At 39.4% G+C, this 12,437-nt stretch overlaps 1 protein-coding gene and 1 long non-coding RNA gene across 8 annotated transcripts in view; one reads left to right on the top strand and one right to left on the bottom strand.

Annotated features, from left to right (window-relative positions):
• The window catches only part of UBAP2 (ubiquitin associated protein 2), a 135,131-nt gene that overhangs the window by 114,857 nt on the left and 7,837 nt on the right, over nt 1-12,437 (bottom strand). The gene's annotated exons all lie outside the window — the stretch shown is intronic.
• On the top strand, nt 6,059-10,707 carry LOC140911093 (uncharacterized). Its single transcript, XR_013635759.1, has 4 exons — nt 6,059-6,309; nt 7,065-7,187; nt 9,397-9,616; nt 10,287-10,707. It is a non-coding gene; the product is annotated as an uncharacterized LOC140911093 (long non-coding RNA).

Genomic DNA, 12,437 nt, shown 5'->3' with positions numbered 1-12,437 from the left:
GATTCAAAAACTAACCGTAACTCTGCCCTTGCATCACTGCCCACTCTCCATTTACAGTGGTAGTCTCCAACACAGGCTACAGACCCACATGACCCTATCCCGACCAGCACCCTCTACAAGCTGGCCAACCAACTGCTTGCTACCCACCCTTTATGTACAAGTCAGAAAAATACCAATTTACTGGTATGAGACTCCCTTGCTGTATTTTGCACACCCTCCTGATATAGGCTGAAGATATCACTGTGTCCCTTCATCCTTCCTGTATGGATCAGGAACCCCTTCTTCCAGATACATGGCAGGGAACCCTCTATCGTCAGGATGTAATCCGGCACACCCTCCAAATGCAATATAAATATTTCCATGGGCTTAATTTACAATAGAGAAGAAGCTACAGGTTACACTGTGACTGAAGAAAATTCTGATAACTGATTTCAGGGATGGGGATCTTTAATTTATAAGTGGGGAGACTGGGTTGGGCAAACGTAAGACCGGTGCAGGAACAGAATTTCCTGGCCTCTCTTTTCTTTTTAAACACAATATATTCTCTACTAGAACTCTGAAGTTGTGTATCTGGGAATAATTTAACATATTGTGTGTATGTTACTTTAACAAGATCCATTTAGACATAATATCATAAATTGGGACAACTATTGTTTCCAAATATATCGTCTAGTATGTACTAAAAAGAGATGCTAGCACCCACCTGCGTATTTTACCAACAGGAGAACCTAACCAGCAGCACATCTGCTGCAAGATCAGAGGACACTGACTTCTGTCAAAAAAAGCTATAGCAACCCACTTGCAGTCTTTACATTACAGTTTATTACACCATTTCACCCCTTGGCATGCAGGTGAGCTATGCTCAGGTAGATTTCATCAGCACCCTTAACCTCAAAACTGAACCATGCAACTGAAGGAAATTGGTCAGACAAACATTAAAACATTACAAATATCAATTGTGCACTTATAAGAAACACCACTGGACAAATATCTTAAATGCATGCCCAGTCTTTTGGACTGTTCTAATAGATGATCTATGGTAAATTTGTACGCAACTCTCCTAATAAAAAAAAATGCTATATATGCATATGTAAGGGAGGGAGGAGGGAGGGAAGAATGATAAACTAGACAAAACATTACAAGTGGAAGAACTTTGGATACAGACTATCTCGCAGAAGCACCAGATTTTAAACCAGGAACTTGACAAAACATTAATCTGAAATGTGTGCTGTTGATACCGATACACTTATTTCCAACATTACTTCCTGGACTGGCACAGTGACCGTGGGCTGTAAGTTATTGTACTTTCTGTAAAGTCATGGTGTCGTAAATGAATTAAGAGAACAGCTCTATGGTGAGTAAAGCACATAGTTGGACATTAGTCATTTTTAAGATGTACTGAAAACTTAACAGCCTTTGTGTATTGCAAGCACAGCCAGCACTTCCTCCAAAGAACAGGGATTTTAAAGACTACCTTAAGGAAAAACTGTTTTACTAGGACAAATGAGGTGAAACTAAAAAAACAGAACACACAAATAAAATGTTTCTCAACAAATCATTCTGTGTATGCCTTTCATACCACCTCAGGTATTTAAATCTGGGTAATTTCTCCTTCACCACCCACCCCAAAGCAGGAGGCAGATGTTAACTGCCCAATCTGCCACTCTTTCACTGCATGACCGCGGGCAAGTTACATATCTAGTTTGTGTTCTATTTATAGAACACCAGTCACCATAGTATCCTGGCAATAGCCTCGCTAGGTGACTCAGTTTTCCCTTCTGCAATATATGAGAATAATGCTCACCTGCCTTTGCATAGTGTTTTGAGACCCACAGGCAAGAAGCACTAGGTAAGTGCTCAGTTTTGTTATCCTGACTGATCTTGCAATGAAGTCATAATCCTGAGTTTCATGACATCAGGCAGTGGTCATGAAAGTGAACATGAGGTTACAAATATAGCATTGCACTTTCATTTTCAGGGTCAAAGAGAAAAGAGAGATGGCATGTAAAACATCAGCTCTCCTGATCATTGTAATTATTGAACTTTTAGCCCCAAAAAAGTGAGCTTGAGTAAAGCTAAAAGTGTAAAATTTCTTTTACTCATACTCATCCACTGAAGTCCATTTGAAGAGTTAAAATATATGTATACTACAAGAGTAATATTTCTTGCTTTCTTCAAAAAGGAGATTATTTTTGCAGAGGTAAGAGAGAAAAAACAATACTAATCAATATATCATTTTGTTTCCAGGACACAAGATACACCCATCTCCTTTAAAATTACTCTGACTTTTCAAAGATTATGGACACCATTTTAAACAAACAGTGAGGCTAAGAACTCCCACCTTAAGGACAGTGCATATATAAATATATTATGGTCAGAACAGATGACAAAAAAACCTTGAACAAATATTAATTCTATCACAGAGACTACTGGCATATAAAAACAGAATGGAATGAAATAAAATAAAGAGACTGGCTGGAAATCAGTAACCTGAGGTGACAAGGAGGAAAAAAGAAATTAAACCTGGTGTGTGAATATAAAGTCTCAGAATTTAATGAGAAGCTAGAGAAGGCTGTAACTTGAAGCAAAAAAGTCATTTAAAAATGTTTTCTTGGAACTCATTTACTCCATCATAAATGTAGTGACGACAGGAGGGATGAACTGCAATTGGCAGAGGACAGTGGTGTCAACTTACAAATCATATATGTTGTATACAAACATTTCTCCTGATGGGATTTACAAAGCAGTTGAAGGAGTTAGGTGCCCAAGTGCCATGAAATTCAATGGGATTTGGTAGCCTAACAGGCTACTTTGAAAATCCCAGCCTTTGTTCCTAAAGCCATTCTAGTATTATTAAGAGTTGAAGTATTTTAAAAACCCAATTTGACAAAGGCTCTATTTTTGCATTTTTCAGTTTGGACAATGAAAATCAACGTTTATACTTAGATTCACTTTCAAGCTCTCAGTGCTTCAATGTTTGGGTTTCAAAAGAGACAGGGAAATGTTTGTGCAAAACCAACTGTTTTCCTGTTTTTAAACAAGGGTATGGAAATATTATTGGACTGTAAATTGTTTTTATGAAACCTGAGACCAAAGTCTGGAGTCAAATCTAAATATGAAGTTTTTGCTAAAGCTTTTTTTCCTTTTCTTTTTTTTAAAAAAGATGTACAATTCAGAAAAAGGGGGACATAGATGTGGCCATTTTAAAGTATAATTAGCCAGGATTTCAACAAAATTGGAGACAATTAAGGCCTGGGCCCTATTTTGTGTAGTGCTGCATGCCCTGAACTCATACTGGCTTCAATGAGTTAAGCCTGGTGAGGAACCTTCACCCATTTGGGCCCCAAGATGCTGAGAAATCTGAGCTACAGACTTTCCTGTTGTCTCTGCCCCTGTAAATGAAACAGCTACCATAAGCATAACTGTGGATGAACCAATCCACTCTGAAGTCCTGTTTTCACTCACACATTTCTGTCTTCAGCAGAACATATTCAGGTTTCATCACAACCAAAAGGTGAGGGTTGTGTGTGTTTTGTTTTTTAAAGTTTCAGCTAAGTCAGTTTATGAGCCATGTTTATGTGAAGTCACTTGGTCTGGCAGAGAAACCATGAAGTCTGCAGCTCAGATTTCTCAGGAAATTGAGGAGGCAATGGCCTTATTTTGTTCAGTTACAGAATTAATAGCATGTTTAAACAGCTAGCTATTCTTTCACTCTTTTGGAATCTTATAAGCCACCATGAGATTATTCCCACCCCCACCCCTCAAATCTTTTCTGGTTCATTTTATATCTGAAAAACTTATGTCCAAAATTTGCTGTTTATATTAAAGTTTACATAATACAACAGCAATTTACCAATGCTGATCCAGGCTCCCACACAAACTTAATAAAAATGTTTATATAAAAAACAGGTCACCGGCACAATGCATGTAATGCAGAAGATCTCATAACTTTACACTATTTATGATTATAGTAGAACCAAAAGGTCACAATTATTATTGAACTAGGCATAGTAAAGAACAAAAAACACCCTAGAGAGCGGAAGACAGCCATCATGCCCCCTGCCTGACCTAATCTCTTCCTATGTCATGTCATGTCCCATCTAACCTAGACTGTAAATTCCTCTAAGCAGGGACTTGGTTTATTTGTTGGTGCTAGGCACATCTACGGTGTCATATTAAAAATTATTTGTTCCCTGCCCCGAAGTACATGAATCTACATACACACAACAGAAACGCAAATATACAAAAATAAACACACCTTTCATGTGTCAAGAAAAACACAGAACTTGTTCTTTTTCCTGAAAGCTGACAAACCAACCCCTCCCCTTTTCTGTCCACATGCCATGGCCAATCCAGTTTGTCTCCTTTCATCCTGCACACCCTATTTACAGCTACATGCTCTATCAGAGAGAACAGACTTGCAAAAAGCATGTAAAAGGTTTTATCATAAAATCATAGAATATCAGGGTTGGAAGGGACCCCAGAAGGTCATCTAGGCCAACCCCCTGCTCGAAGCAGGACCAATTCCCAGTTAAATCATCCCAGCCAGGGCTTTGTCAAGCCTGACCTTAAAAACCTCTAAGGAAGGAGATTCTACCACCTCCCTAGGTAACGCATTCCAGTGTTTCACCACCCTCCTAGTGAAAAAGTTTTTCCTAATATCCAATCTAAACCACCCCCACTGCAACTTGAGACCATTACTCCTCGTTCTGTCATCTGCTACCACTGAGAACAGTCTAGAGCCATCCTCTTTGGAACCCCCTTTCAGGTAGTTGAAAGCAGCTATCAAATCCCCCCTCATTCTTCTCTTCTGCAGACTAAACAATCCCAGCTCCCTCAGCCTCTCCTCATAAGTCATGTGTTCTAGACCCCTAATCATTTTTGTTGCCCTTCGCTGGACTCTCTCCAAGTTATCCACATCCTTCTTGTAGTGTGGGGCCCAAAACTGGACACAGTACTCCAGATGAGGCCTCACCAATGTCGAATAGAGGGGAACGATCACGTCCCTCGATCTGCTCGCTATGCCCCTACTTATACATCCCAAAATGCCATTGGCCTTCTTGGCAACAAGGGCACACTGCTGACTCATATCCAGCTTCTCGTCCACTGTCACCCCTAGGTCCTTTTCTGCAGAACTGCTGCCTAGCCATTCGGCCCCTAGTCTGTAGCGGTGCATTGGGTTCTTCCGTCCTAAGTGCAGGACCCTGCACTTATCCTTATTGAACCTCATCAGATTTCTTTTGGCCCAATCCTCCAATTTGTCTAGGTCCTTCTGTATCCTATCCCTCCCCTCCAGCGTATCTACCACTCCTCCCAGTTTAGTATCATCCGCAAATTTGCTGAGAGTGCAATCTACACCATCCTCCAGATCATTTATGAAGATATTGAACAAAACCGGCCCCAGGACCGACCCCTGGGGCACTCCACTTGACACCGGCTGCCAACTAGACATGGAGCCATTGATCACTACCCGTTGAGCCCGACAATCTAGCCAGCTTTCTACCCACCTTATAGTGCATTCATCCAGCCCATACTTCCTTAACTTGCTGACAAGAATACTGTTGGAGACCGTGTCAAAAGCTTTGCTAAAGTCAAGAAACAATACATCCACTGCTTTCCCTTCATCCACAGAACCAGTAATCTCATCATAAAAGGCAATTATCCTCAGTTGCATCACTCTCTCCCATGTGCAATGTAGAGGGGAAAGCAGCTGTGATGGTCAGATTTCCCAGCAAGGTCTCTGGATGCAGGGGACTGGGAACACACAGGCCAGTCCTTGCTCATCTCATTCCCCCACATCAGAGTCCTGCTGCTGGCAGCTTCCCTGGATGCTTAATTTCTCTTCCATCTGGTCTCTCCTAAATTAGGTTCCAATCCCATAAACATTTGCTACCCTTTTCTAGGCAGCGAGAAGCTTCTAGTTACCATAGGCTGACTCAGTGTCTGAAATTCACTTGTGCTGGACTCCAAAGTAAGCCTAGTCACTAAACACACCTTTTTTTGCTCAATTTTTGTTTACAAGCTAAAATGAACTAAAAAAATGGGGGACACATTTGAGGCTTCTAGACCCAAAATGTAACCCCATTTTCTCCTGTAGCCAACTGCATGTGATTGTTTAAAAATGGTTGTCATCTTTGATTCTGCTCTCTTGAAGGTGGGAAGGAGGAGTTTGTTTATTGAGAGAAGTAATAAAATCAAAACTGGATATTCTGCAGTCCTCTCTCATTGAGTGACCTGGCACTCATGAACAATCCTATAGAACACTGAGCACCAGTGAGGGAAACAAGCCACAGTACAGAAACATTTTAGGTAAGTTTCCAAGGACAAACTGACATATCCTTTCAGTCCTTCAAAATAAAAAGGTAAGACTCTTAGCATTACTTCAGTTCTAATAATTTTGGGTATTTAGAAACACAAGGAAGTGAAATCTTAACCATCTAATACAAGTTTCACCACATTGCAGTCTGCTTATCTTTTTGCACTTCAGTTAACAGAGAAAATGGGTTTGTTTTCAATTTCAGAATTGCACGCACTAGCCCAATTCTGCAATATGTGAGCAGCAAATGATTCAAAACAAAGTTTTATTTTAAAAGTTTTTTGAAGTATTATACAATTTTGTAAAATACACGAGTATACTAGGTACCAAATACTCTGCCCAGCCTTGACTGTGGCACATACACTGACAATGATGGCCATTATTCACCATGCATGCAACTGTAGTGGTTATAAGTTGCACAGACACGGTTCAGGCACTTCTATCACTGTGCAGATGACAGTGGCAAAATGACTGAGCCCTTTCTAGAGCTACTCCCACTGAATTATGGGTCTCTATGTTTTGCCAATGCAGAGAGGACCAACCGGGTCTCCATTCTGCAGCCACAAAAATTTTGATTTTGTTATAATGTGAATGTATCCTTTTGTCTTAGAAGTACATGCATTTAAAAAGGAATAGAAGATGAATTCCACTCACCTTTTCAACTCAGCAGAAGTAATTAGTAACTCCAACCATCAATATTACACTTAAATCCACTTAGTGTCTCCTTAACCTGTCCCCTTTTCAACAGCCTGAGGGGACACAAGGGCCCTGTGTGCACCCTGAAGGTCAACGGATTTAGGCTCCATCAACTAAAGGGGGAAAAGTTCTTGAACAGAAGGGCACTCACCAGAAATGCCCCATCGACCTCCTTGTAGGTAACTGCTGAGCTCCAGCACCTCAGCTGGTGGTACCACACAGTTTGTCTCTCACTTAATGAGCAAAGCCCCAAGCCATTTAGGGCTTTATAGAATAAAACCAACACCTTGAAATGCTCCGGTCACAAAACGGCAGACAGTACAGATGACCGAGCACAGATCTAAAGCATTCCCTGTGAGAAGCTCCATGGAGCAAGTGAGCCCCCACATTCTGGTCTTCAGGTGTAGCCCACGTAAAGTGCATTGTAGCAATCTAACCATGAGCTGATACAAGCACTGATCACTGCAGAAGTGGTTCACCTTCTAGACAAAGGAAGATAAAAAAAACCAACATTTTTGTTCACTGCTGCTGTCTGGACATCTAGAAGCAGCTGGGAATGTAACAGAAGTCCCAGATGGGGAACCTGTGTCACAAGCAACAGGAAAAGTCTTCCCTTCAAAGCATCCAAACCAACCTTTCCACCCACTAAATTGCTTCCCCCACCCTCATAGTATTACCTCAATCTTATCTGGATTGAGACTCAACCAACTAGCCCTCCCCCGCCTCCCATATTTAGTTATCCACTGGATAAGATACTCATCTGCACCAACTGGGCCAAATGAGACTGAAGTATAAGGCTGGCCAATGCAATTCTATTTATTTATATCACAGTCATCCCCATAGTAATTAAGCATCCAAACTTAACATCTGCAACGGAGATCACTGACACATGCAAGTCTCAAACTGCACGCCCAACTCAGTGACAGAAGAATGTGCAATCTAAAGCCACAAGGAAGATCTGTTTCTGAGATAAATCTATCCCCCTTCAGACGTAAGCTACTGAACCCTGCTCTCCACTTAAAATTTAGATCAACATAGCTATGTCACTCAAGACCAGGGTGGATTTAAAAAACAGATTTTTTAAAGATCAAATCTGTTTATTGAAATTTGATTTTTATTTCATTATTTAAATAATAAGGTTTTATTTAAAAAATTAAACCCATTTATTTCATTATTTAAATTATAATAAGGTTTCCTTTAAAAACTAAACCCATTTAAAATGAAATTTGAAATACAAAATATATGTTAAAGTCTAAACTTATAATATCTTCAAACGAACAGTTAAATAAAAAAAGTTGAATCCATGAACCTCTATCAAAAGGTTCCTTTTCTATATAGAGAAAGAATCGGGGGGGGGGGGGGAGGGAGAACATCTAGCTTTTGAGGTTAAGCTTTGTAAACATGGCACAGTATGTCATGTACTGTATTAAAGCCTGATCCTGTGGACCAACAGACTGACAGTCATCACACATGTTGGGACCTGGCCTCTGACTCCAGGAGACACCATCATGTATCTCATCAGGATCATCCACTGAGTCCATCTGGGTAGTTTCATACTCCTATTTTATAGCTTCTCCCTACCTGAGATCTGAGTGGTTGCATCCGATGAAGTGAGCTGTAGCTCACGAAAGCTTATGCTCAACTAAATTGGTTAGTCGCTAAAGTGCCACAAGTACTCCTTTTCTTTTTGCGAATACAGACTAACATGGCTGTTACTCTGAAACCTGAGTTCTCATGAGCATCTGTGACTCCACCCACCATGGAAGTTTATTCTCCAGCTCCTGGAAAAACACTGATCTGCCCACTACCAGGCCCTTGCTTTTGGGCACCTTAAGTAAATGGTCTTGCTCTGTCTCCTTGCACATGTGCACAGACAGTGATACAAACAAACAGAAATCCATCAGGTTTCACAGTGGTAGCCATGTTAGTCTGTATCAGCAAAAAGAACGAGGAGTACTTGTGGCACCTTAAAGACTACCAAATTTATCTGAGCGTAAGCTTTTGTGGGCTAAAACCTACTTCATCGGATGCATGCAGTGGAAAATACAGTAGGAAGATATATATACACACACACAGAGAACATGAAAAACGGGTGTTGCCATACACACTATAAGGAGAGTGATCAATTAAGGTGAGTTATCAGTAGGAGAAAAAAACCTTTTGTAGTGATAATCAGGATGGCCCATTTCCAACAGTTAACAAGAAGTTGTAACAGTGGGGGGGGGGGGGGAATAAGCATGCAGAAATAGTTTTACTTTGTGTAATGACCAATTTCTCAACCATCTCCCTCAGTCTCTATACAAATAAAATACTGCAATGCAAAAGGTATGTGGGTTACACAAGCAGAAATCTTAGATTATTGTTCTTTTGTTTTTCCGGGTGAGAGTCTGGAGGAGAGGAGGAGGGAGAAGAGAAGAGGAGAGAAAACTCCCATGGCTGTAAAAAAAAAAAAACCACATTTAAGAATATTTTCAATACATTCCTGTACCTCTGGGTAAATAAGGAACACATGCCAAATGTAAACAATGTGACAAAGGCAATGCTCCTCAAAAGGCAATGACTTTGAAAATGATGCGGGCATGTCTGAACAATCTGGATCAGCTGGTTAGTAAACTTATTTTTACACCATTTTAATAGACTGCCATATCTTACTGTGCTAATAAATGATGACAGACTATTCTCAGACATTTGAGTTTTGGGTGGATTACTTAAGAATTTCAAAATATTTGTGTTCTAAATATAATTGATATGTTAATTGTGGGAGTATTTATCAGTTACATTTTTACTATTACTGCTGGACTTAAGTTTATTTTAATTGTTATATATATATATATATAAATTGTTCAAACATTCTACGTGAAGATTTCCTGTTTAAAAGTAATGTTTTATTAGGTATTTATGAATTTTAACATTTAAAAAATGTTTTCCCCAAAGCTGTTTGGTATGTTGCTAAAGATAATAGATTCAGATGATCTTATAACTTGGTACTAACAATTGTAGTAGGGAGAATCATTCATTTACAAATATATATAAGGCAGTGCACTAACGGTCAGTGAGTGAGAGTGACTTTCGTTTATCATTTTGTTGCAGAGTCCGGCTTAGATATAAGGAGTTAAGAATGTCCATCATCTGCAATGTCTACAACTTCAGAGTTATCTGCTGGTACCACCAGCAGTGCTGCAACTAAACATCCATCAGACAATAAATTACCTATATCAAAACAAAGACCTTCTTCATCGTTTATGTAACAAATTCTCCCTTTCATCTTTTTCAGAACAAACATTTAATTGACATGGTTGAATCATTATGACCTGGCTACGCACCACCTGGCAGAGCAGATATTCCTGGATACAGTGTTCGAGAAGGAAATTGAACAGTATGCAAAAAGCATTGATGGGAAATTAGTTCATCTGAGTCTCTGATCACTGAAGCAATGTAGACAATGATCTAGTAACTAATGCTTGCGTGACAGAAGATGGGACTGTCTGTTTTACAAAAATAACTGATACATCAGAAAATGCACATATAGCAGAATACTAAAAGAAGTAGCGGGAAAAGCTCTGTGAACAAACATTCAAGTGTTATGTGCATAGCTTTGTCACAGAGATAACTGCAAATGTAACAAAGATGAGAAGAAATCTAGAAGAAGGTAATGAAGGGAACCTGAAACTTATAACACATGGTTGCAATGGCCATTTGGTGTTTCTTTCAGCTAACGACTTAACTCCAGTAATAAAGCAAACTTGCTGAAATTGCTAACACTTCTATAACCACCATTTCTTTTCAGCTTCACTGAAGAGAGCAGGAGGATACAAACTAATTCTTCCCAAGATGTACAGTGGAATTCAGTGGTTGAGTGTTTTGAACAATTTATTAAAAATTGGCCTATTCTGAGGTGGAGGGAGGTGGTGGAATCTCCTTCCTTAGAAATTTTTAAGGTCAGGCTTGACAAAGCCCTGGCTGGGATGATTTAATTGGGGATTGGTCCTGCTTTGAGCAGGGGGTTGGACTAGATGACCTCCTAAGGTCCCTTCCAACCCTGATATTCTATGATGACAATTTGTGGAGAAAATCATGACAAAATAGATGGAACTATCACTGCCAAAGTAGTCAATACCGGACTAAAGAAAAATGTAGAAGATATACTGAAACTTATTTCCATAGCTTTGGACCAACTGCAGAAAGATTGCTGTGGTTTTGCTGGGGCCGTTAAAATTCTGAAAGAACTTCAAGACACACTGAAGAAAGAGATACCCAACAACAAAGTTAAATTGCAGGCATTAAAAAAGCAGATGGATCAAGTACTTGCTTCACCTCATTTTCTTACCAATAGGCTCAACCCAATGCACCAAGGTAATCTGCCAACCTGCTGAAGAAGCAGCAGCAGCTGCTGCTGCGACATGGGCATCTAATCATCACTCATCAATCATGCCAACCAGAATGTCAACACTGGAGGAAGGTGACCATTCAAGCAGTACATGTTTGCTGATGTTTTTTAAAAAAGTCCCATCACTGAACTGGTAGAAGTTACTAGCTAAGCACCCGGAACCAGAGTCTGTTGAAGTGCTAAACCAGCTTTCAACAGCAATAGCCTCTCCTGCAGGCACAAAAAGAATATTATCTTCTTTTGGACCAATACAGTCAAAGTTGAGATATCAACTGGGAGTTGAAAAGCAGGAAAACTTGTCTCTCTTCCAGTCTATGAATAAAAACGGAGTGTGGGAGATGAGATCTACTAGTTTTAAAAGTTTGAAGGACAGCCTAAGTAATTTAGGAAACTGTCATCTCATTTTCTAGAGACTTAGGTGAGTAGGAACTTGCACTCCAGCCACCTTCATTTAGGCAAATTTGAAAATGTTTCCAGGCTGACCTGAAATAATCAGTTTAATTCACTGACTACAATTAATCCCTATGTTCCTTTAATACATCATTTAGCTGTAAATGTGAAACATGTTTTGATAAGAGAAATCTATGTATCCAAAACATTTAAAATTGTTTTGTTTCATAAAAATAAGTTTTATATGCTGTTATGTTTAATTACATTCCAGTTACCACCCTAATGCAACTTGATACAAATCATGAGCAAAGAGTTAATTACATAAGTAGGCAATATATCATTCACCATTTTCTAACATACTAAAAACGTTCATTCAATAAGAATCTGAAAATATGAAGCTAAACAATTGCTCAAATAAATATGTTATAGTGTACCCTAAGCAGCAAAAAAGATGTACCAAATCTCATGCAAAGGCTCCATTTAGTTGTGAATCAACATGTTTTAATGGTTATATCTACCAATAAGAATGCACCTTTCTTTAGAAAATAACTGAAATACATATGGAAAAGCTGGTTTAAATCAAGGCTTTCCACTTGATTTAAATCTCTTTAAATTGTCTTGATTTCAATCAGTCCACCCTGCTCAGGG

This window comes from Lepidochelys kempii, chromosome 5, assembly GCF_965140285.1.
Source record: "Lepidochelys kempii isolate rLepKem1 chromosome 5, rLepKem1.hap1, whole genome shotgun sequence".
NCBI classification, from domain to species: Eukaryota; Metazoa; Chordata; order Testudines; family Cheloniidae; genus Lepidochelys; species Lepidochelys kempii.
The sequence above is the reverse complement of the archived record's forward strand: the minus strand, read 5'-3'. Positions and strand labels throughout refer to the sequence as shown.